Source organism: Cydia amplana, chromosome 21 (assembly GCF_948474715.1).
Source record: "Cydia amplana chromosome 21, ilCydAmpl1.1, whole genome shotgun sequence".
Taxonomy (NCBI): domain Eukaryota; kingdom Metazoa; phylum Arthropoda; class Insecta; order Lepidoptera; family Tortricidae; genus Cydia; species Cydia amplana.
This window is the reverse complement of record NC_086089.1, coordinates 6,517,917-6,545,646: the sequence shown is the minus strand read 5'-3', so window position 1 is coordinate 6,545,646 and position 27,730 is coordinate 6,517,917. Positions and strand designations below refer to the sequence as shown.

Below are 27,730 nucleotides of genomic sequence, written 5' to 3'. Positions count from 1 at the left end.
TGTCAGTGACTCTGGTACGGGCTCTGTTACTTCACTACATAGTAGAAAACAAACTCGTTTCCCGCTGTCTGTCCCTATGTATGCTTAGATCTTTACTACGCAACGGATTTTGATGCCGGTTTTTATACGAGTAATAGATAGTGATTCAAACCTTACCAGGTTTGTGTATATAATTTGTTAATCCGTGCGAAGCCGGGGCGGGTCGCTAGTTTCTATATAAAGTAACCCATGTGCGTGCTTTAATCAGCCTTAAAACTAAACCCAGGCCCTGTCTACTAAAATTGTGAACAAGCAAAAACTAACGAGCATAATCCTCTCGGACTAGTCCGGTAAACAGACTACCTCCCATAGATACTGCAATTTTTAAGTTAGTTTCTCTCGTCAAAGTTTCAATTCAAAAACTTCTGGCACGCAAGTATTGTTTACTTAAAAGAAGGTTCCTCTTATGGCTCTAGTTAAAACCTATTGTGTAACCAATAAATCATTTTTAATTTTTTCAATAAGTATCGAATTGTTCTTTGAATGTTGTATTATCATGATGCATGGCTTCGTGTGTTATGGGGTAACTCTGAGTGTTAAAAGTTGACGTTAGACAATTCAGATACCACAAAACGTAAAATGGCGTCGTACAGCACCACCTTTAATTTACCTGTAGAAATTAAGTTTTTTTTTTACTACTCTACATATATATAAAAAACAATAAAACGGCATAATAATTAGTCAATCAGCATCAATAACGATCAGCAGCGAGGAGAGCGATGGGATCTGTGTTAAGAAGTCTCGCTTGGTTGTGCCCCTTTTTGGAGAGGAGGTAGTTAAGAGTAAAGCGTACAAAATTATCTTATATACTTACTCGTAAAACATACGGCAATTTTTACGCTTTTGAATTTGAAATCTTCTTTCGTTTCTATAAGAGTTCAAAGCTCGAATTGTATTTGTACTTGTACAAGTGGGTATGCGGTTATATGATAATGCTCTATCTATCGGTTAGTAATCTGTGCATGGATTAACGTCCAATCTCCGCCGATTTGTTCGGACTGGACCGGATTAGCCTTCGTTAGAAGATTGCATGAGTGTAGTGTTTTGATATTATAAAACTCACTACATAGTATAAAACAAAGTCGCTTCCCGCTGTCTGCCTGTCCCTATGTATGCTTAGATCTTTAAACTACGCAACGGATTTTGATGCGGTTTTTTTTTAATAGATAGAGTGATTCAAGAGGAAGGTTTATGTATCATTTGTTAACCCGTGCGAAGCCGGGGCGGGTCGCTAGTGAACTATATATTTGCCCCGTTTTTGCCATTATACCCAATGAAACGGAACCCTAAAACAGGGCTGTTTTAGTTGGAGTGGGGAAAATAAACAAAATGAAACGCCACTTCCAGGCCCGTCTTCCAGCTTACTGGCTCAGAGATAATGTGACGCCCTACGTCACATTCATTGGCGCCGAATAGGCGTGAGCCAAATGACGTTTCAGACCCACAGTAAGTTAAAAAGCTTCAAACATCAACATTTATTCAGCAAATAGGCCACATAGGCACTTTTACACGTCAACATGGAATTTACATACAAGCAAAAAAAAACACATAAAATACATCTAAGCCGGAAATATAAGGTATAATACCGCTTTATAAGCCGCTTTATCTCAAATGAAATTTGAATGTAAACATTACCTACCTTAAAATCTTAATCTGAAAGTTCCATTTTCAAAGAGTAAAGTCCAGACGAGCTGGGCAAATCGACCGATTTGATCAGCGCAAATAATAGGCGCCAACGCCAATCTCATCTAGCGTCCACACGTACACAATGTAATCACCAATTTGCATTCCATAGATACTAACTTCGAAAATTGGCATTTTTTTGTCCGCACCTGCTGATTTGATCGGGGGATCAAATTGGCGTTTGCGTTCGCACGGCCTGATTCGATCGGACTATTTCATCAGATTGCTGAAAAATTGTCTCGTCTGGACTCCACTTAATTAACTGATGTGCCGTCAGAAGATTTCCGAAATCGCGAAAATTTAAGGAATCGTATCATATGTTTTTTAGAAATAGAAATTTTCCATTTTCAATATTAAAGTTCTCTTGGTTTCCTGTGGAATATTCCTGAAATTTACGAGAGCTTTTCCAACGTTTTGGAATTTTCAGCAAATTGCACAGTATCCTTAGAATTTTTAAATTAGGTATTCATTACCTCAAGTGCACAAGTTTCAAATCAGATGACAATGTAACTACTTGTAATTTAATCTGTTTCAAATAACAAGAATCGAATTTACACTTTTAAATTATAAATAACCCTCTGTAGTTAGAAATTAGACGTTTTTTAACCCCATTTTAACGCATGTAACGGCCCGCATAACTCATTTTCGTGTAATAATTTTCAACTTACAAACTTTTATTGGTAAGTAGGTAATTACAATTTTATTTTAACACATTTCAGTATGAAAGGCTTTTCAAGAGTTACTAACGTTTTCTAATGAAATGCCTAACTAAATACGGAAATAACCATTCAATAAAGTTAGTCATTGCTGCCACTCGACGTAGTACTTACTTAGGGAGCGTTCAAGTATTACGTAACGAATTTGGGGGGTCTTGTAAAACGTTACGATGCGTTACAGGGGCGGGAGGGGGGGTTTGAACTACGCGTTACGTAACATTGTTTTTAATAATATGAACGCGATTAAAACAATAACAAAGGTATTTTAACGACTTTCCGGTACTTTACGCCACATATGTAATTGTGGCCTTTAGGTAAAAAAATGATCACTTGGTGGTTACGTAACGTTTTACTAGGGTACTAGGGGGGGGGGGGGGGGTAGAGAAAAACGTTACGGCGCGTTACATGGGGGGGAGGGGGGGTCAAAAATGTCCAAAAATTGCGTTACGTAATACTTGAACGCTCCCTTAGTCGATTTTATCTTAATTTAATCCTCTATCCGCCCAGAGACCTATAGAAAGGTCTCCTGTTCCATTCTAATTGGAACTTTGTGTTGACAAAATAAAATTTCATTTTGCTTGGCAAGGGTTTGACGTATGGGGCGGCTAGAGGTTATCTTATAACGCGAAATACGAATTCTGACGGCCAAGGTTAGCGGGACACGCAGTCAACATGCCACGCGATGCCTTTTTTCAGGCATTCTGGACAAATTTTACCTACCAATTAGTATTTTTTCATCTTATCTACGGTTTTTAGTATATCGAAATTGGTAAGCTTATCGAAAATATATTCTTTAGTTTATGTAAGAAATACCAAACTATATAAGATTATTTGGTTCCAAGAACATATTTCATTAAAATTGCCTTAATAAGTAATAATTAAAATAACATTTACCTACATAAGTGTATATATGATGATTGGTGACATAAAGCTACATTTGTCTAGGTACCTATGACATTTAAAGATATAGTTTTCTGTTTTCAAAACACCATAGGTTCAAGTTATCAAACATTTTACTAGAAATACAACCAAAAGCACGCGGTTATTCCTTCAGGCTATTGGCTCCCAGGGACCCTGGTCACCTATTAACATTCAGCGGCGCTTTCCACGGAACTCGTGACTCGAATACTGACAGTAAGCTTCTTAAGAGGGGGTGTAAAGCCGTGAAATTAGAAGGAAACAAAAGATATGGCGCGCCGCGCGAAACTTGCGAAGGAACATAAATGGGCACCACGCCGGGTTTTTATCTTTTTATTTTTATAACTCTAAATATTGAAGGAAGGTAAACGTACTGATGCTCGACGCGGTCCCAGTACATGTCATCTTAAAACTTAAGTCTTTGTCAATAGAGGTGACAGCAGGGTGTCATCTATATTGGGCATTAACATGTCGAGCACTAGTACGTTTACCTTAATGAGTATGAAACTTAGAAGTGTGTTTTAGCAGCTTTAAATAGGCTGAGTTTGGGCAGCTAAACAAAACGTGTCTGTTATTTTAGACTAGGGCCTACTCTAGTATAACATAAATATATAAAAATAAATCAAATCGGAGCCGGGCAGTTGGGTACCATTTCTTGTACCTGAGTATAAAAACTATAATTCTGTGTTAGCCCCCTGTTATCTGATAATGGACCTTCTGCCTTGGCAATAAGGTTTACGAACAGTTGGTATAAATGCCGATCGTCTTAGGGTTGGGAACAGATGAAAATATAACAATAATTTGCGAAATACCTATAGGCATTTGAACTTACAAAATTTCAATTTGATCCCAGCGCATTTTAGTCATGTAAAAACGAGATGCGCTGCGAGTGATATCAAAATGAGATGATATTGATAATCTTCAATGCATTATGTATTCTCTTTATTAATTTTTTGTCTTAAGTTAGGTTATTTATAATATGAATATAAAAGTAAAATATAAAAACACAAAACAAAATAAAAAAATACATATAAACACATTATAAAAAACCTAACCTAGGGTGCCGCCAGCAGCGGGGCAAGGCCCAAGCTACCGGTGGTCAGGGCCGCAGAGCCCGCAGAGAGAGGAACCGGCGGACTATCCGCGCCGTGTCCAAGATTATGTATTATTACTCGTATTAATTAATTATCTACGTGTGCAAATGAAACTCCGAAATCGTATAGACCTTAAAGCATTTGCCTTGCTGTTTATATTCGCTCACTCTTTAGGAATGTCCTAGGTACTTTTTCACTTGAATCATAATCAAATATGTATGTATGTATGTATGTCACTTTATTGCACATAAGCAAGTTTACACAAAACAGAAACAACAGAGTAAAAGATGTAAGTGCATGTACAAGGGCAAACTTATCCCTAATAGAGATCGCTTCCAGCTCACCTTTGAGAATATATCAAAATCATACTTAATTGTCTTTGTTTAGGTAGGTACATTCAGGTGATTTATGAGTTGACTGTAAGTATAGTTTTTTTTTCGAAACAGGTTTTACAAATTTAGCGTATGATGCCATGATATTGTCAAATATAAGCATATGTACGTACCGTCTGATGGTAACCAAACTGTGTAACCCTGGCTGCTTCCTAGTATTAAAGTGATATTTTTTTTTTATTTCTTAGGTAATACGCATTATTTGAAATAACAACGCAAAAGATTCTACCATAATCTCAAGGGTCTTAAAATCATCCTATACAAATGTTTATAATATAAAGACAAAGGTGCTCAAGCTGCTGACACTGCGGGGTTGCGTAATGTATCGCAATCATAATGTGTTTTTTAGTGTTTAGTTATATTTTTATAATATGTATGCTAGTTTTAAGGTATTTATGTATGGGCCACTAGTTGCCTGAAATAAACGATTTCATTCATTCATTCATTCAAACTTCTGCAGGGCCATAATAACGTACGAATGTTACATACAGACGAGAGTTGCCAAACTTTCTGCATTTGTCAAAGCTTAAAAGTCGCCGAGAGCTTTTGCACTCGAATTAACCGAAACTTTGATGGTACCTAGCTTTTGAATTTTTACAGTAGGAATGTACGTTATTGGAAAAACATAGACTAGTCAGTAAATATAATTAACATTCACAATTAGGACCTTCTCATGAGGTGAGTATATTTAGTAACGTACTAAACGTACCTATATTATTTAATTTATTTAATATACCTAAGTAAATTACCTTAATCATTAAATTGATCATAGAAAGAGTAATATTTATAGGTGAGAGTATTAAAATCAATAGACATAGGCAAGTAATGTGGGGATCACTGTACTGCTTCTATTGATACTTCTGTATTTCATAAAATAATATTTTTTTAATGGTTTTTAAAGTATGCGCTTGTAATATTTAACTAATATTAAATATACCCTATAAAAAGGTAGGTACTTACGCAATATAGATAATTAGATAAAATCAAATAACTAACACAATATTGAGCGTTAACATATTTCATATAAAATTAACCCTTTTCTGGTAAAAAAAAAACAGTTTTACCAAAAAAGTGTGTAAGAAAAGTGTATAAAATGTGTGTCTTGCAAGACATGTTACCAAGTAAGGGTACACCTGAATGTCGGCAATAAATGTTATGTGCGATTATAATTTTATAATTTCCCTGATTCATGAAAATAAATAATAAATTTTAACGACGATTGATATTAAAATAATATAAATACAAACCACGTGATCGCGTGTAGGTACAAAATTGTCTTTGTAAATAGTTATAAATAAAGCCTTTAATACAAAATTATTTGTAATCAACCCTTCAATTGCCAAACCTAACAATTAACACATTAATATTTAAAGGTGTCAAAAGAAAAACAATAAGCCCATGCCGTGCCTTAGTCCAATGTCAACACGTGGTCGAAAAAAAAACAATAACCGAAATCTTTTTAAATCCTCCCACTTACCTCTAGTCTTCTACCGTCACGGAAACAGCCATGCAAGCGAAACAGAATTTCAAATTTCGAATGTTTATTTTTACGCGAGCGATTTAAAATGGCCGCAGGCGACGCGCGCGGTGACCGGGCCGGGAATGAATGAAAGCCCAGGGGTTGTTGAGAGGGCGGGGCTGCACAGAGCTAAATACCCTGCCAACTACAAAAGCTCTCCGTTCCGCCACTTTTCCATTCAAAAAGAACCATCTTTCTATAGCCGCTTAACGGAAAAGTCTTTGGTACCCTGGTTGCGTTACGTCCAACCAAATCAAAAAGCTGCTTTTCCAGACAGTTCGCCAGCGTTTTCTGTGGTTTTTTACTTAGTAGGGTTACGTTTAGATGTTCATTGTTGTACTCATTTGGATGCTATTGAAAATTTTTGCGGGATTGTCTCATAAAGTACGTTTTATGGTGTGGTTATTGTGCGTTCCCCGGATAGTTATAGCCGCAGTTTCTTAGAGATATGAGCTCTTTTTGCAAATAATGCAGTGACCCGGGAATAGAAATTCCTGCTGTATATTAAGTGCCTCGGGAATTCACTTAATATGTTGAGAAACATGTGAGAATTAGCTTCGACGTTTGCTTACGTTAGTGAAATTGGAAATTCTTGTATAAGGAATTCAATTTCTATTTATGTTTCATGTTTTGGGATCATGAAACGTGCATCGGTATCATACATATGTATCATATAACTATATGATGTATAAGTTAGTTTTATTTTTAACATTAATTACTGATTGAGCCCGAGGTCCGCTCGACTACTTAGCCCCAAGATTTGGCGCACACACGGGTGTTTTAAGGAGGGGTAGGTAATTCTCGCCGATTACTTTAAGGTACTCGAAAATGGCGCAACAATTTTTCATTGAATGTATTTTTACGCGGTTTAAGGGTGAAGAGGTAACAGATAAACAGACAAACAGACACACTTATGCATTTATAATATATTAGTATGGATTATATAGGGATCATCATGACATTGAAATAAACATGTAGCAAACAAAAGCTCCCTAAACGTAGGTAATATTTTATTCAGAGAAAAGTCCGCGTCACATTCGTGAACGTATCGATCACGGTTTCTTAGACGTAAGGTGAGTTGGGGTTATTTCAACTTCTAAATAAAGCGATGTAATACATTTGGAATACTAGTTTATAAGCCAAGTTTATCAGACCCGGCGGTCTAGCATGAGTTGCGTTTTCGCGCGCGACTCTATATATCTTGCGCGACTTCAAGTAGGTATGGAGTCGCGAGAACGTAAGTGTAAGGCCTGACTGGACGCTCGAAGCGGAGCGTTCGGCGGGGCGTACAGCGTGGCGTCGGGCTCACAAGTAATTTGAGCAGCGTTCACTAGGGCCGCTCCTATACGTTTGCATTTGCTTAACATGCACGCTGCACGCCCAACATGAGCGTCCACTCAGGCCTTAGTCACTCGAGCATACTAATAGGAGTTGCGTTCTAGCGCGCGACTCCATGCATGGACTCGCGCGCGAGAACGCAACTCATGCTAACTGGTTTGGTGTGACGTTCAGCAGATGTGAAGAAAAGAGCGTACTCGCCTCTTAAATGCCGGCAACGCACTCATAACCCTTCTGGTGTTGCGGGTGTCCATGAGCGACGGTAATCGCTTACCATCAGAGGCGATTCGTCATCTCGTTTGCCTCCTTTATTATAAAAAATGTTCGCTTTGACCCGCATAGGACCTCAGTTACGTATCGCTACTCCCCCAACAACCTGCCTGGCGTCAATCCTGGCATTGACCGATTGCACAGTGAGAGAGGAGGTCGTCACATCTCTACATTATGCCTACATTATTATTAACCGACCTCATTAAGGTCATTCATTAGGGATTTTGCTTTTTTGGCTAATTGATATAAGTTTTGAATAGCGCGCCTCTCATTGCGGCATAGTCAATTAGGCCATTTTGGCCATTTTTGAAAGGCTCTAGCGCCTTAAAACACAAAAATATCAAAAAAAGCAAAACGGTCCGACACAGATATTGACAATATTAATCTATGTTGAAAAAGTCATGGCTCTAGCTTCAAAACCCACGGAGGAAACAGTCGAGTTCGTTTGTATGGAGAAATGACCACTCCTGTTGGCTCTTAACTGCTGGGCACAGGCCTCCTCTCATGCGCGAGAGGGCTTGGGCTATAGTCCCCACGCTAGCCCAGCACATACAGCTTTGAATTTCTTCGCAGATGTATGCAGGTTTCCTCACGATGTTTTCCTTCACCGAAAAGCTAGTGGTAAATATCAAATGATATTTCGTACATAAGTTTCGAAAAACTCATTGGTAGCCAGGATTTGTACCCGCGACCTCCGGATTGAAAGTCGGGCGTCATATCCACTCGGTCACCACCGCTTCCCTCCCTTCCCTAAATTATACCGATGAGGTCGGTTAATAATAATAATATAGGATATAGGTATATATTATTATTATTAACCGACCTCATTAAGGTCATTCATAGGGATCTTAAATTTTTTGTCTTATGTATTTATTTCCCATAGATATGTTTCAGGTTTTTTATTATTTTATTAATAAGCCAGCCATATTAAATCTGTTTATTTCAAATAAATAATAAAAGCATTAAGTACAATTTCTTAAACCTAGTTACAATATTTAATATTTAACATTTTATTAACGTGGTAGGGCGGGGGACTTATTCCCTAGTCTTAAGTTAGTAGAAGTTCTAATGATATTTATTAGGTAGGTACCTAAGTATTTGCGAGCACCTATACTTACACCACATAAACTAAGGGACATTTCTTACTAAGCTGTTTACCTATAAATGACTACGACTCTGTAATGGCCAATATTTCGAGCCAGTAATAAACTCGAACAGTATAAACTGTAATGGGCTATTTACCGGCCGCCAGATTTACAGACAGTTAACTGAAACTGTCATTAATTGGTTTACTGTACTGACATTTTTTCTGCCCAGTGATTTGATAGGTAGAGTCAGACCAAGCTAACATCAAGCTGTCATCAAAATTTCATAGAAATTGGACGTTTAAAATAACACTTGCAGAGTCTGTGCCATCAAAATCGCTGCCGAGCTAGCTTGGTCTGACTCTAATGGTAAAACGTAAGCAGTAGCAAGCTCGATTGCTTATGTAAACATAATTTTTATTTTAAATATTTTATCTTGTTTAGTTTTAGATCTAGTTTAATTAGTTTTGTTTAGTTTTTAGACCTAGTTTAATTAGTAGATAACTCTTAAATCTTATAATTATTGTTGACATCTCATCCCTCTAGCGTTATATTTTAACTGTATGTTCCTATCCTTCTGTGCAAACATGTTTGGAGTTATAGTCCAGATCTAAACTGTAAGCTTATTAATGTAATTCCTGTAAATGTCTGTAACTTGTTTGTGAGCCAAATAAATAAAATAAAATAAATAAGTATTTCGCTAAGATTGTATTCCCTTATTAATAATTATGTAGGTTATTGCGTGTAAATGTGACTTGAGATTCCGGCCCATGTTTGCTGGCCTAAGCCGGCAATGTTGTATGAAATCCCATTGCCGGCACGTATCACTAAAAACGTCATGAATTGCAACATTTGCAACATAATCTGCTCAGTATGAACATTAACACAAACCAAGTCCCAGGCGAGCAAAACCGCGGGCATAGCTAGTTCCTTTTATATTTAAGTACATCACTAAACTTAGAACTGGCATTAAAACATTGTAAATCAAAGTAAAGCGTTGAAACAAGGTTAATTGGTCATCAACTTTAATGGGTGGTCTTGATTGAAATGCAATGGCACGGTCAAAACTGCACTACGTTTTCTAAAAATGAATTTGAGCTGCATTAACTGATCCTATGTGGCTTTGTTGTATTCTTGCATGCCGCCCCTATTGTTGTTGTTTATATTTGAAAATAATTTGTAAACATCATGATCTCATCGATCTGTTCTGTGGTAGCTTTAGTTCTATACGTAAACTAATGAGTCAAGACTTCTCTCACTGTTAACTCTTATGTATTCTATCCTGGTTTTTTTATTCTATTTTTTTTTATCTTTATTTTGTTCTTCTCGTTCACTTAACCCTTTCTACCTGTCAACCAAGACAAGCAAAATATAACTGTAAGTGAAGTACCTAAGTATTACTATACTTGGTCAACAATCTTGACAGTAGAAAAAGGCGGCAAATTTGAAAAATGTAGGAGCGAAGGGATATCGTCCCATAGAAAATTTGAGTTTCGCGCCTTTTTTTACTGACAAGATTTGGTTGACCAGCTATAGATTTGTAATTTTGCACGCCATGTACTCTACGCAGCTTCTACCTGTGGAAACTTGTAATTGGCTCACTGTTTCTATGTTATTACCTAACTTGTTACTCTAGCTGTAAGTTTTCCTAACAAATAAAATAAATATAAAAATAAAAAAGCGGCCAAGTGCGAGTCGGACTCGCCCATGAAGGGTTCCGTATTTAGGCGATTTATGACGTATTAAAAAAAACTACTTGCTAGATCTCGTTCAAACCAATTTTCAGTGGAAGTTTACATGGTAATGTACATCATATATTTTTTTTAGTTTTATCATTCTCTTATTTTAGAAGTTATGGGGGGGGGACACACATTTTACCACTTTGGAAGTGTCTCTCGCGCAAACTATTCAGTTTAGAAAAAAATGATATTAGAAACCTCAATATCATTTTTGAAGACCTATCCATAGATATCCCACACGTATGGGTTTGATGAAAAAAAAATTTTTGAGTTTCAGTTCGAAGTATGGGGAACCCCAAAAATTTATTGTTTTTTTTCTATTTTTGTGTGAAAATCTTAATGCGGTTCACAGAATACATCTACTTACCAAGTTTCAACAGTATAGTTCTTATAGTTTCGGAGAAAAGTGGCTGTGACATACGGACGGACAGACAGACGGACAGACAGACGGACAGACAGACATGACGAATCTATAAGGGTTCCGTTTTTAGCCATTTGGCTACGGAACCCTAAAAATTATACACGGACATTTTGCGTGTTCCAACCGCACTAAAAGTTTTGATAACCAAATATGAAACAGGTTTGCGGCCGCTGAAATTTTAAAACAATGATAGCCGATCCACGAATGCCCATACGTACAAAGGGCAAGGTATACAAAACTGCAGTGAGACCAGCAATGCTATATGGGGCTGAATGCTGGCCCGTTAAAGAAACACACGTCAAAAAGTTACATGTGGCCGAAATGAAAATGCTTAGATGGTCAGATGGAGTTACAAGAATAGATAAGATACGAAACGAATTTATTCGAGGCAGCTTCAAAGTCACTCCCGTCTCCGAAAAACTTACGGAAACCCGCCTAAGGTGGTACGGCCATGTTATGCGGAGAGACGACGACCATGTCGTGCAAAAAGCGCTGGCTCTGCCAGAATGCAAAAAAGGTAAAGGACGGCCCCCTCTGACGTGGTGGACGAGTATGGCCAAACTATTAGAAAAAACCCAACTACCCGACCCGACAACTGAAGACAGATCGTCTTGGCGCCTAAAGATAAGGAGAGCCGACCCCACCTAATGTGGGATAAGGCAAAGGAAAAGAAGAAGATAGCCCTGACCCGGCCAATGTCAGCGCTCGCTAACCTTCGGTTGTGAATTTATATTTAACAAATAGAATTTCAAAGCCTTCACTTTACCTTTACAATGAGAACGGCTTGGCATTTGGTCGTTATTTTGCATTGAAAGCGAAGGCGGGAGATATAATACCTAGGTTTCGTCGAATTTATAGACTACAGGTAGTCTATAGATATTATATTTCATCGAAATCGAGTGTACTGGGAAAAACTAATTTTCTTGGGAATCGATCTAGGTATTTCTATTTTCACGGACAGGGCCAGATTTCCGCCTAGGCCCACAATGCCCGGGCCTAGGGGCTCAGGCAACCTAGCTATGGTTTTGAGATGGACAGCTTTAATTTTTATAGTATAGCTTTTTATTTCACCAATTTCATGTTACCACTAAGCTGTATGTCTTTAAAAATAACCGATTTAAAGCGCAATAACTATTATACATTGAGATTACTCATAGACATAGGTCACAAATTGAACACCGCAAATAACCTGAAAATCGGAAATACATCACATGAACGCCGAACCATAATAAACAACATTCGGTTTGGTAAACTTTGCTGAGATTACAAATACGAAGCGTATTCGGGAACATAAAATAACTGTGATACAACGTAGTGCATTATTACAGAGGCCGGGAAATGTGAGATTGCAGGCCATGTCGACCGAGCGAAGGCTCAGGATAAACTAGGGTTGAACTTTAATGTAAGTGTAACTAGCCGTAGCCCGCGATTTCTGTCGCGTTTGCTAAATATATATATATATACTTTACATTGAATCTTTGCACGTTCTAATCAAGTTAAAATGCCATGAAAAAAATTACATGGAAACTTATGTACCTATACATATACATAATAATCTATAAAAAAAATGATTACATTAACATGTCTAAATTTCATTTACATATTTTCAGTCGTATATCGTTACCCCAGCCCTAGTAGCACGGTCGCATTTTTATCGTTTATCACCATGCCTGTCACGTTCTAACAAGTATGTAAGTGCGAAAGTGACGGGCATAGTGATAGTCGATAAAAATGGAACCGTGCTGAGCCCGCTGCATACCATAGCAGCATAACCGAGCCGATAGATAGATATAGCCGAGGAATCTGACGCACAAAATTTTAAACAAAAACGTATATATTTTCGAATTTAAAGAAAGGCAAGCATTCCTGTCGCAATCTTCTAATTACCTATCGCTAATAACGCTATCTGTCTCTATCGCACTGATATTTAAGAGTGATAGAGAGACATTGGCATCTTGGTAGACCCCCTGGATACGTTTACGATTTGGCGATTTATAATTAGACTGCTTTTGGTAACGCTAGAAACACGCGTAAGGTCGCACCTGTATTCCCAAACTACGCCGTCCTCCTGCCAATTTTAGAATAAAATCGACATTCAAATAGGTAACTCTAAAATTGCATTGACTTGTTCGCATATCAATACAATCTGTGATATACCTATTACCTACGGAATAAAGAGACTGAACACGAGACTGAAAGTTGTAACAAAATATTGAAACCTCATTGAGTTTGAATGTAGGTAGGTATAGCAAATGGCCCCATCTAAGCCCAGTAAAGAAAAAAAGCCCTCGAGGGCCCTGGGGGCCTTGGGGCTCTGGCTGACGACAAAGAGAAACTCAGGAAACGGGGAAACGGACCCTAGGCTTCAAAACGTAACCAAGATAAACCTTGAGAAAGATTAGGTACCTATCCAAAAGGAGTTTAATCGCTGATATTTACTTAAGAGCAGTAAGAGCAACGAAATTAGATTTTTATTGCCAAAAAAATACTTTTCATATATTTACTTTGGCTAGGCTAGGACAACCAAATATTGAAATCTTCACAAGTCTTTTAGTTATTACTCAAATTTCAAGTAAACTGCCTGGCGTCAGCAACAATGACAAGTATCCGATTCTGCGAATGTTGAATAACAAAGTGGACACGTCTGTCACCGAGCCAATTTGGACACTTCAGCGAATCCACGGGTATCATTAGGTTATGTATAAATTGTCATTGGTTACGCGAGCGAGGGAAATCTAAATTTTAGGATAGCTAGAATAGAATAGAATAGAATACTTTATTGCATATCACATTACAAACATGGATGGAATGGAACATAAAGGTATACATGTGAGCTAGGTACTGTAAAGTGACCTTTATGTAGCTAATTCACATAATGATATATTATTGTTATCGAAATTTGCACAATTCGTGTTGCATCTCCTTTAGGTATATCTATCTAATACCTTTAAACGAGCAATTCTTGCATATTTATTTATTTATATATTTATTTATTTATATGTATAATATATTTCGGGAATCTCGGGAACGACTCTAACGATTTCGATGAAATTTGCTATATGGGGGCGAAAAATTGATCTAGCTAGGTTTTATCTCTGGCAAAACGCGGATTTTCGACTTTTTATATGTTTTTCGAGCAAAGCTCGGTCTCCCAGATATTGGCTCATGAATGACGCAACAATACTTCGTAAACTTAAGCTACGAACTGAATCGTCGCTATATAATCACTACATAGTATAAAACATAGTTGCTTCCCGCTGTCTGTCTGTCCCTATGTATGCTTAGATCTTTAAAACTACGCAACGGATTTTGTTGCGGTTTTTTTAATAGATAGAGTGATTCATGTGGAAGGTTTATGTATAATTTGTTAACCCGTGCGAAGCCGGGGCGGGTCGCTAGTTCGTAATAATACACAGTGGCCCATAAGGCGAAAGCATAGGTCTCGTTAAAAGTTTTTGGAATAAATCAATACAATCCTGGCAATTAAGTCGCCTATGCGAGTGGAACGACGTTTCGTACTTAAAAGCATTGTTGAAAATTTAATGAATTGTGAACAATGGAATTGAAATTGACAAATTAGCTTAGATTTATTTTGCAACATTTGCACTGAAATGTATAATTTCTCGAATTAGGCAGCTATCCGAAGACTAAAGAAGACTATAAACAAGATTGTTGTTCAAAAAATGTTTTTTTTTTTTTCATTTCTCATGCTCTCATAGTGGCTCATGACTCTCATGAGTCAAAGGTAAACAATTACTCAAATGAGTTACCTACTAGTCATGTTTAGTAATAAATAAGTAGGCAGTAGATTGTTATATAAAAGGGATGAAAGGTACCCATTTTTACAAGCTTTTATTTACTTTCACCTGTCCCGTTGTCTGTCAGTCTGTAATCAAATCTTGCAAGTTAATTTTGATCCACTTCGCCCAGTTTCCGACGAAGCTGAAAATTTGCATACGTGTGTAAGTCGGATGACAATGCAATATTATGGTACCATGGAGCTGATCTGATGATGGAGACAGGAGGTAGTCATAGGAACTCTGTGATAAAACAACGGAACCTAATTGTGTTTGGGGTTTTTAGAATTGTCTCGATGAGTAGGTATTAGTTGTCTGTGGAAAAAAAAGTACAGTGAAAAGCTTGTACCAAAAATGAAATTTTTGCCAAAAACTTATTGACGAAGGATTTTGGCGCTCAACGGAGTGAGAACGACAACAGTTCGAATCAGAATGGGTGCTTTTAAAAAGTATAGGTATGTATTAACCTTACTTTTTTTGCATCGAGTGTTAGTAAAGGCTTACCGTTAATAAATATAAAAGTCGATAAAAAATAAAATATTATTCCAAATAATTAAATAACTTACTTCTCGAAACAACTAAAATTTTCCCCTTATGTTAATAACTTAGGGATCATTTAGATTTTAGATCATTATGCGAGAACTCGCATACGAGTTTCATTACATTACGGTATTAATTGGATGTAACCTCAATAGCCCGCAATGTATTAGGCATGGACTATGGTATTAGGTAACTAAATTCGCATACGAGTTCGCGTGCCGTCTAATTGAGCCCTTAAGGTAGGTAGTTTATATCTTACCTTTTTGAACAAATCAGAATCCGGAAAGATAGAATTTCTAAAAGACATTTTCAATCAACAGGAATCGGGAAGGATTTCTGAAATCGCGCAGGGGCGAGAAGATTCCAATAGCCGCAAAAACTGTTACGTCGGACGTTCACGTAAGGTACGACACCTAACCGTCGCGGTAAAATAGGGCAGGTAAGGTTACGTTTCAAAGAGAGACGTGCGAGGATGCGTAGCGAGGGATGTGTTTGCTAAGAACCAATAGAAACACTTCATTTGCCTATCCTCGCTTAGCTTTCTATTCGTTCTTAACAAACACATCCTTATTAACTCACATTTATCTGTCATTTATCTGTCTGTCTGGTTGTCTGGAAAAGATCGCTCTTTAGCGATAAGACCGCCTGTTGTTTACCTCTGTCTTCATGTATTATTTGTGTTTCCATGTACATTTATTCTGAGGTTGTGCAATAAAGAGGATTTGTATTGTATTGTATTGTATTTATAGACGGGTCTATCGCGGGCGGGGTTAGCCGCCACAGCCAGCCGCCACGACCAGTGAAACCTGTGTCGAAACGTCGGTAAATAAAGTTAATAAAATAAATTTCGCGATAGACCCGTCTATAAATGTGAGTTAATACTTATGTGTTCAAAACGCGAAAGTTTAAAATATTATAAACACATCCTTCCCTACGCATCCTCAGACATCCTTTGTGGAAACGCATGCAGCCTAAAATGGGTCGTGACTGTAGACGTCCACAGTAAAGTGTAAAAACGCACAATCACTTTCGGGTGAAAGCGGGCAACTCGACATGGACTCGGACTCGTGGTAATTTGGCAGGACATTTACGAAGGTGTGTGGGAGGGAACTTTTATACCGAGACTTATTTAGTCTACTGTGTTTTTTTTTGTAATGCTAATAAAATGTTTCACTTAAGTACCACATAAAAGTGAAGCGTTCGAATTGTATAATTATATACTTAGGCATAATACCTATACATCATCAATATTCACCGCTGGCAACCCTACCAGGGAGTAGTGTATCTATGGTGAGTAGACCAGGTTCAGTCTATGGAAGTCTCTATGGTCATAATCTTCATGGTCTATGGAAGTCTCTATGGTCATCACTGTCTCCGTACACGTGGCTAATGAGATATCATACTTTGTCGCCATTCCGAGAGGAACAGTGAAGTGTGCTAGAGGTTATGTTCATCCTACGAAGCAGGAAACCACATGGGCTGGTTCCCCTAAAGCTGACTATTCTTGCTTGTATTTGTTTTGCTCTCTATCCTGACCATGTAATGTGAACTCATAACGTAGCTAATTTGTCTCACTACTAGTTTCATGACTCTTGATACCAAAGATCCTCCATGAGAATTAATTCTATAATGTTTGTCCCCGTAACTGGATAGATGTGCCCACAACTTAGATAGGGTCAACGAGGAGATGGAGGAGGAGAATGGTTCATATCGGCAGCCTGTGAAGGGGCGTTAATGCCTGGAACAAGTCTGACGAGACATATCTATATGTCGGCAGCCCGTGTGGCGTTGATGCCTTGAATATGCCCGACGGGGTGGATCGATGTCGGCGACCCTTCGGTGGTGTTAACGCCTCGACTTTATCTTATCTGTAACGGCAACCACTTGTGGTGTTTAATGCCTTGAAGTCTAATCAGCGTGTATGATCTTCGGGACATTACCGACTAACTGACCAAGTAACTTTGCAGAGTCTCCACAACATTTCTGACCGACTGAATCTCTATTAGACGCATGTGCCTAACATATCTTTATCATGCCAACTTGTATTAGTAGCTTCGTGAAACCCCAAAAGATATCCGAGATACTCAGTGATAACGGTGATGTCATAGATCACTTAAAACCCTTAGGTGGTGCGCTGGAACCCCGCAGGCGTGGCCTATCATGCGAGGAGCACGAGTTTTTCGAGGGCATAGACGTGGGAACCCCAAGGAGTATACTAGGAGATAAAGGTAAGATTCAAACATCTTTATCTCATTCCATCGCGACGCCTTGTCAAGTCTCATTCACTCTACCACTGTAGTTACATAACTATCCCATAAAGACAAGGGCGTGTCGCGACAAGGGTTACAAGCATATAATGTGTAAACATCGATTTGAATCTGTCAAAACACAATTTCTAGAGCAAAATATAATTACAGTTCGCACGCGTGGTTCTTAAGAGTCAAGGTCAGATCAACGTCACCAGAGAACTATTTAAGTACTAAAATGTTTCGATAGTCATAGTTTTCTAACCGAAAAGGAGATGGCGGGACGACTTGGACGCATTCTACCCCAAATGGTGGGAAAATGCCGATGATAGGGAGAAAACAAGGGGAGGCCTTTGCCCAGCAGTGGTAAACCAAAGTAGGATAAAAAAAATAAAAGACTTTTTAATAATAATAATAATCATTTATTTCGAGTAACTTTTACAGACTCATAGATATTGTTAGTATGTACTTATAGCTATGTTAGTGTTTACACTTATCACTAAATTATTTTTAATTTTCCCTTTTTTCAATGACTAAATCCCGGTCATGTTTCAGCATTAAAGATTATTGTGAGAAGAGTTTTTGTGGGAAAACCGACAGCGCCGCCCGGCCGATCGACCTAGGTAGATATCGATGGGTACCTATCGGAGGTCTACAATCGAGTTCCCGAAACCCTACCTACAAAGCGCGCGGCGGAACACCCCAGGGGTTTAGTCCGTGGAAGTCGGACATACCCACTGGGCTTCTCCCGGGCCAGTGGGATCCATAAGGAATCCCTGGGTCATAAAAAAAAGGTAGATATCGATGGACGGCCTGGACGGGTGTGGTGGACGCGTGGCGCGAGCTCAAGATTGAAAACTATCGAGAAACTAACGTTCCGTAGCGAACGAAACGCAACTGTCACTGTCACGCTAATATGGAAGAGTGATAGAGAGACACAAAGCGATTCGATAGCGAAGCGCAAGCGAATGTCATCTTGGCTAGGACGCCTGTACCGGGATCAGTGGCGAGCAGTCGTGTTCAAGGCTAAGACGCACTTTGGGTCGCTGCGCCAGAGGAGTAGGTAAGTAAAAAGATTATTGTAAGTACCAATTCTATTTTGATGATCGGTGAGTGTGTCAGGAAGCGTCATGTAAACTCCGAGCCCGTCACAACACTATTACAACAGCAAAAACACTATTACAGCGCGTCCGTTCCGTTCATATCGAACGTTTATGGCCCTGGGAATTTATAGTTCTGGGATTAAGCAAAACGATTATAAATTTACATAAGTATTCCTAGGTGCCCAATATCAATATCAGATGTAGGATCCTACATCCGTAGGATCAGCGTAGTCAGACAGCCTTTGTCGGCATTTTGGATATAAAGCCCCCACCATAAGGCCAATAAGGACAAATAAGGGCCAATCTGATCCACACGTGCGAACGGACCCGAGCAAGAGTCGTTTTCCGTTTCACGAAATACCAGAATATCTTTAACAATATTTGACATGTAAAAATACATTGTCTCTAATTGCCAAAAATGTTCAATGCTTGATATTTTCGCATTCAAACTATTTTTTTCATTTCAAATATTGTTTAACGATGTGCTGATGTTTGGTGAAACGGAGAACGACACTTGCCCGGGCCCGTTCGCAAATGTGAATCTAATTGGCCCTTTCTATCCATGCCAAATTGCAGCTTTCTAGCACTAATAATCACGGAGCAATGCCTTGGACCGACGGGCATAAAAGACAGACAGACATAACTATAAAGACTATAAGGGTTCCTAGTTGACCCTACCCTATAAAACCTTAAACAAGATTAAACCCACTAAACACCCGCCCACTCAAAGAAGAAAATGAATTGCAAAGTAAACGTTTACCATTTTAAAAGCAACAAGTTGCTTCTCGCCTTGCCTTGTGGCAACAAATTTGCTTGCCACTAACTTTGCCAAGATTTTAAGAAACCAATTAAGTAAACTAATTGGAGTGGACTCTCAGTTACTGAAAGTTGTGGGTAAGTTAATAAAATGTAAAGAAAACTAATTTTAATGAATAGGTAATTATAAAATTTATAAACGTTACATTAAATATGAATATGTACCTGGTCTACAGTCGGCAAAACTATTATCTTAGCACTCCATACATTAATATTTATTGTATATGTGTATGCAAGGGTGCAGTAGTTTTGCTGACTGTACATACAATAACTTGACAATAATGAGAACAAAGGTCTTCGTGAGCATCGTAAGGAAAGGAGGAGTTAAAAGTCTCTCGAGATCAAAAAGATCCTGCAGCTGTTTGAAATATAAGTAGTCAAATATAAATATAGATGCATAGTGATAGTGCACACACCGTAGACCGTACTTAAAAGTATGTCCAATAGGTCTTATGTCGGCAAATTACAAAATAATCAAATTAATCAATCGCCCGATGGTCAAACATAACGATTGCACCTATAGTTACAACTTCAAGGCCGAACTGTATTTTATCTGCGAGCTTTGTTTTTAACATTAGCTTAAGTAGCTGACTAAACCAGATAGCTAAGATGAGATACTGTCTCTATTTATATACTGTGAACAACGTATATGCTCACACGCACATCAAAGGTTGAGATGTTATTTCAGTGTCGCCATCTGTTGAGAGTCTGTAATAGCGCCTGCGTAATGTTTACCACTTATGAACGGGAGCTGGTAAGAGAAACATTTAATGATACCCTGACATTTTACTTGGCCTTCGCCTTCGCCATGTTGCTGATTTTCGGTGGTAACTGTTCTCAAGAGTAAGTTGTCAACACGGAGAATAAAATTGAAATTCAATTAATTTTGAATAGATACCATAAAACATTTACGTCAATAAAAGGACTGAAAATTTCGTAATATTACAATAAAGAATGTTTTTAAAATTAAACCGGCACCAGGCGTGTCTCACTCCGCGATTTCGTCGCTTTGCTACAGGTAGCTAAAAGTACATCCGTTCGGCCCCAATTTTGGGGAAAGCCATAAGCCGCGCGAGGCGCTGTCGCCACCTAGCGGCCATATCTGTGCTGATCGTAACAGACGCGTTTTGTTAGAGAGTGAGACTTCTGTACTTAGGACTATTATTTATTCTGTGCCGGCACCGAAATTTTACTTGACATGACTTACGCAGGGTCAAGAGGTGAATGTCTACGTCGCAATTTGGCTATAGGTAGGTACTGCAGAAAAACTACAACGGAACATTGCTCTCACATGCTCCACTCGGCTGTCGGTTTTTACGCGAATCCCTTTGAGTGTTACATTACAAGTCAGTATAGACTATAGGTTCACGAGTCGCCGCAAGAGCACGTCTCGCGTGATTTTGTTTTGGGACTGGATTCTTCAATAAAAAGCTTCGAAAATGGAATGGGATAGAGAGAAAGTTCTATCATTTATTGACAAATACAGAGATAAGGCAATACTGTGGGATCCCTCGCATTAAGATCACTTCAATTAGTTTAAAAAAGAAGCGAAAAGTAGCGTAAAAACGTAGTGTCACGGCTAGTCATTCCGTCACTGATGTAACTTTTCTCAATCTAGTATCTTTGCTTTACCACTAACGGCCCAATTAAATTAATGAGTCGATCAAAATTGGTTGACGACATTCTAATGAAGTTTCTGTATTGACCAGTAAACTCTTGGTTTCGAAGAATATCCATTATAGTCGTATCGTTGTTTCTTCTTTGGTACAAATTACTTATCCAATATCGTTTAGTTTTTTTCTTTTTTCTTTTAGATAGCAATAACTTAGTAAAATAAGTGAAGCACACGCAACCTCCATGTCTGACATTTTGAAACAATATGGAGCACAAATGAACAGAGCGCTCAAAATGAGCGTTTGCCGCGTAGCTCTAATGTAACTGTAATGTAACACGATCGCCGTAAACGATACATTACATTACACCGAAATGTTACAAGTCAGTCCCCACCTTTACATATGGAGCAAGCTCCCGGTAGTCCCGGTCCATTGTCTATTGGCAACGAGTTTATTACTGTACGTCTTGCTGTCTGTTCAGTGGCAGTGTTTGTCGTGTCTAGTGCCCACTTCTGTGATGATATAATGCAGATGTTGATATCAGGGGGGCGAACATGGCCGTACCTTTTATCGTATGTTACCGTTGCTGTCATGTTTCAATGTCACTGTGTCATGGCTGTCACTTGGCTAAAATTTTAACCAAGTGATCCGGCTGGCCCGCCTGTCGGTAAGCGGTCACCGTAGCCTATAGATGCCTGCAACCCCAGGGGTGTTACCGACCGTATTAAAAACCTGTAATCTCCTTTTCTCAAACATGCACTGAAATGTCGTCGCTCCGGGCGTTATATCAGGCTTCGAAGTATCACGTTTAGGGCGGAGCAACTCCAGAGAACTGTAAAGGAATTTCATACGAAATTGAAGGCCTAGGCCGGGAAGTAATTTTTTTTTAAATTCTAATGTAAACATGGAGTCTGTGTCCATAAACAGGCTAAACAGCCGAATTATATTTTTTTTTTTTAATATTTTTAGTGAATGAATGGTTATCGGACCAAAATATCCGTGTTAACGCCTGTTATACACGAACGTACTGATATTAAGAATACGAATCTGTATGATTCAATGTGTTGATGAATAAATTTAAAATTTTGTCTATACGTAATTCATCAGAGACCATAGACAATATTTAAAATCCTCTGCATTTATTTTATTTATAGAAATTGAGATTCTTATTATCAGATTGTGTATAATGGCCCTAATAAGGTCTATTCGAACACACGCAAAATACGGACGACTTCCGTAAAAAAAAAACAATTATGGCGGGATTGGAAGGAAAATTAAAAAACTTTTGTTGTGAAGTTTATTATAAAGATTATAAATTTGTTTTTTTTTTTTGAGTGGTGTATTTTTTTATTTCATTGCATGTTTGAGAAAAGCACTATACATGCCTAGCCGTGAAAAGGTCTTGCCGGCTTCGTATCACTATCCGGCCTCCCTACGGTCGGCCGGCTATACCTACTCACCCGGCAAGCCCTTCTTTCCCGGCGTCTGCAGTAATGTACTATTTTTGCATGACCCCATAATCTTGTGTTATGCCCAAAAATGTTTGTGACATAATATCTCTTTGGTCCGTATGTCGCATTTTAACCTCGTGAACTTGGCTGACAGTGTGTCAGTCTGTTTTTCTCTGTTTCTAAATATTTTAATTAGGTATGTAATCAATCGAGTTTTTATTTCTGTATCTTAGTTTACTTACTTTACATAATCTAATTGCTATTCTAGTCATTCCCCGTAAAGCATACTTTAGAGTCTGTGCGAAAAGAGAAGAGTCGTGGAATGTATGGGGCCCAACCCAATACATTCCACGACTCTTCTCTTTTCGAAGATATGAGTCGTGGAATTACTTAATCTGCGGAGAGAGATTGTCAAGTTTACCAGAATAACGATTCTAGAACAACACTATTCACGAAATGCCATAACTTATTACGGATAAAATAGGTACTCGACTTGGCGGGGGAACTGCCGTGCCCCCAGATACTCGTATTATATTAATTTCAAACCTCAGGAGCCAAAACAAATCAACATCCATGATTGAAATCAGACAAAATGACCTTAAATACAAAACTCTTAATAATCCAGAAGAAAACAAACAATGCTGCTATTTCACTGTCAAAAGATAGAACAAAAGTTTTACTAGAAGTCACCTTGCGTATATCTTTCCTAAATGCCGTATTGACCAAGCTATACTTACTTACTTCAGCCATTTAATACTTTGTCCTAAGAATAGCAGTGTTTTTCCTATTCGGAGATAAACCATGAAATTATGTCTAATGAGAGCAAACTAGAGGTCAGACACGTAACACCTATTTTTTATCCTCCGACGGAAAATAAATAGGGCGGAAAGCGAAATCGTACACTCAGGTTCTGTAGGACTCTCTTGAGGATTTATTTGTTCTATATTATGTCACCGTAAAATTGTAAGCACTCGTCAGTTAAAATTTAACTAGCGAGATTATAAACTGACGAGTGTTTACAATTTTACGGTCACATTATATAAATAAATATATATAAAAGAATTGCTCGTTTAACCCTTTTAACCGCCAGAGTCTGATATATAAGACATATAAATATCCAGCTCATTTCGCCACAGTCTGATAAATAAGACAAAGATCTGGTTTTTACAGCACATTTATAACTCCCGTAACTATGCCAACCTTACTCTGCGTGGTACAATTACTGTCGGTGGCGACACGACCACGCTCGATCAAAAATTGCTGGCGGTTAAAAGGTTAAAGGTAAGATGTAAGTCGGGTGACAATGTAATATTATGATTCCATCGAGCTGATCTGCCATCGTCAGACAGGAGGTGGCCATAGGAAACATAAAATAATGAATAGATACAGGCGTTATTTTGCAGATATCCATATTAATTAAAACCAAAATATTACTTTGCTAATCCGCGAAAAGATAACGTGCTAATCAATCTTACTTGCGTATTTAATACCTATTTTTTACCTAATTGCGTTTGGGGTTTTTAGAATTGTCTCTATGAGTATTAGTTGCCTGTGGAAAAAAGTACAATTAGCGATAAAAGCTTGTACCAAAAATGTAATATTTGCTAAAAACTTCTTTACATCCATTGTGGCAGAAAAAAACTACCTACTACTACCTACTACTACTACCTGAAAATCTTCAAAAAATTCGGGTTTGTACGGGACAACGGTGGAAAATTTCGTGGAATGCCCGTTTTAGGAAGGCACACGGAAACGGAACCCTAAAACTCAAAGCGTGTCGTTATGGCGTTATTATGGATCTCAGTCAAAACAAATTCAGTGTCACGAGTCTGGAGAGTTTGTTTATTTGCATTTTATTAGTTTCTTTCGCGAGTTGGCTTTGATAAAAGACTGAGGCACGTTTAAGAAAACGTGAGACTTTTGCTCTTTTAATATCTGGGGGTGGGTTCACATAATCTCGTCTGCCAAGGTGTTTCGGCAGGAAAGGCCTTGGCAGAGTTATAATAATATATTCTTGACGTGAGGGTTCATACCTACCGACTGGAATTGGTTTCATGGTGGTATCAGATGGGTTAGTGTACGGTAACCGATCGTAACATTGGTGACCTTGCTCACATAATCTCGTCTGCCAAGGTGTTTCGGCAGGATAGGCCTTGGCAGACTTATATATTCTTGACGTGAGGGTTCATACCTACCGACTGGAATGGGTTTCATTGTGGTATCAGATGGGTTAAATTAGGGGTCCCGATGGTCACCTTTGAGAGCGTCTGCCAGGCACTTCCGGCAAAAAATCTACTGGCAGACTTCGCTTTTCTGTGTCTACATCAAAATTTCTAACTGCTGCCATAACTATTATTTCGGTATCAGATGGGTTAAATCAGCCCCCCTTTTTCGCACCGGAAGTGGCCTTCTTTTACGTGTTTTCGGCAAGTTCCGCCGTGGCAGACTATCGAATTCGGACTTAGCATCACTTTTATGGGAAACCATTGTGCATTTCATCGTGGTATCAAGTCGGTTAGAAAATTTGCGGCCGGCTCTTCTACCATAGGTATATTTTTCGTTTAAAATTAATCTGAGCACATTTGTCTCGGTCTGCATGACTTTACCTACCCTATGCTGTTAGAGTTAGAAAAGCTGTTAGATTAAAATAATACATCATACCTTGAGTACACCATGCCGGGCCCATAATACCCACGATGGGCCTTGTAACCATATTGTAACGGGCCTTTTGAGCAAGCGGGATCCAAAACGATAATATCACTTTTTCTGTCAAACATTGCTTATATAAAATCACTAGCCACGCTTTCACATTTGTTACACATACTCTACATATACTCATATTATTATGAAATCAATTAAAGTTTTCATGATAAAGTAAAGAAAAAGCACAAAATTCGAATCACGAGTGACAGCATACTAACCAAATACTAACAGCCATTTTTACCATAGATATAATCTAATATTGTCATAAGCTGTCTATGGTCATTCAGTAAGACCTCGCCTCGGTAATAAGTATTTACTGTTTGATCGATAGATTAACTAAAACATTATTAACATAGGTTAACTCAAACATTATTACACAATAAAGCAAAGAGTAGTATAATATATATTAGGACACAATAAAGTACTTATTAGGTTCTTATAAGCTAGATTTACCCAGCTTGGCGTTCTATAGATTGTATTCAGCCACAAAACTTTTTACGGTCACTAAAACCTTTATGTGTTTACTGCTAAACATTAACATTAACTACTAACTGACAGTGTCAAGTGAAACTGTCAATGTAAAGGCAATTTTATACACAGACTTGTCATTCTCGCGCTCGCGATTTTATACAATGTTTACTTCAATTTATTGGTTTTTGTAGTAAATAAATACAGTTCGCTTCTTGAGGGTGTGGGCGTTCTGCGTTCTGGTATGCTTATGTTTCATTATATCTACTCGTTTTAGTATAGACATATTGAGTAAATATCTTAGTGTAGACAATGACGTATTTTCCGGCTTATAGAATACTCTCTTATCATCATCATCACTACACCTTATAAAACAAAGTCCCCCGCCGCGTCTGTCTGTTTGTATGTTCGCGATAAACTGAAAAACTACTGAACGGATTTTCATGCGGTTTTCACCTATTGATAGAGTGATTCATGAGAAAGGTTTGTGTATAGTTTGTTAGAGTCTGTGCGGATAGAAAAGAGTCGTGGAATGTATGGGGCCCAATACATTCCACGACTCTTCTCTTTCCGCACAGACTCTAACCCGTGCGAAGCTGGTGCGGTTCGCAAGTAACTTATAAAAAACCGGCCAAGTGCGAGTCGAACTCGCGCACGGAGGGTTCCGCACCACCAACAAAAAATAGAGCAAAACAAGCAAAAAAACGGTCACCCATCCAAGTACTGACCCCGCCCGACGTTGCTTAACTTCGGTCAAAAATCACGTTTGTTGTATGGGAGCCCCCCTTAAATATTTATTTTATTCTGTTTTTAGTATTTGTTGTTATAGCGGCAACAGAAATACATCATCTGTGAAAATTTCAACTGTCTAGCTATCACGGTTCGTGAGATACAGCCTGGTGACAGACGGACGGACGCACAGCGGAGTCTTAGTAATAGGGTCCCGTTTTTACCCTTTGGGTACGGAACCCTAAAAACACCGATCTTAATATAAATTCAACAACTGCCTTAACTCAATCACTGCCGCGACCCGCTCGGCGGATTCTCTGTTCGTAGGCGTTTTTCGCTAAATACGGTTTGCCTGTTAAATAAGCTACAGCGCCCGCTGGCAGTGAAAGTGTTCCGATTCAGAATTGCGGTTTTGAACTGGTTTTGATATGACATTGGCGATCGTCTTGGATTTGACGGCCTTCTAGCCTATATCCTCGCCACTCGCCACTCGCCTCGGCCTCGTCACTGTAGCGCCTCCGGGATGTTTGCGGAGGCGCAAGTCGACGGCTTTGCGGCTATCATGCGGAAGCGGTGCGCCTCTTTACTTAGCCGCTGGCGGGGCAGTGTCATGATAGCGTTGTTGGATAGGTGGGACTCCCCTCTGCTGCAGCAGTGGACAAAACTCCACACTGTAGTAAATAAGTAGTTAACTACTTAGGTTAAGATTACATTGTAATTATTCTACTAACACTATTTTATAAGTTAATTTTAAATGTAACTAACAACTATGGATTTATGTCCGAAATAAAATGATTTTATTTATTTATTTTATTTATTTATATGGTTGGTTGTGACACTAGTGACCCTGCCTACGAAACAGGAGGTACTTATACATACACATTTTATATGCTACGCCGTAGCACAGGTTGCTACACTCGCTTACCAAATACGCTATTTTTCTAAGTCCTATCACCTACTCTTTAAGAAATCTCAAACGATTTTTTATACTTAATATAAATAAATAAATATTACAGGACATTCTTACACAGATTGACCAAGTCCCACAGT

General features: G+C 38.5%; 1 protein-coding gene across 1 annotated transcript in view; it reads right to left on the bottom strand.

Annotated features, from left to right (window-relative positions):
* LOC134657834 (calbindin-32) overlaps window positions 1–6,928 on the bottom strand; it is a 108,295-nt gene extending 101,367 nt beyond the window's left edge. Inside the window, exon 1 of the mRNA XM_063513410.1 lies at window positions 6,320–6,928. The gene's annotated coding sequence lies outside the window, so the exon portion shown is untranslated. The remainder of the gene's footprint in view (window positions 1–6,319) is intronic.
* Between the last annotated feature and the right edge of the window lie 20,802 nt (window positions 6,929–27,730).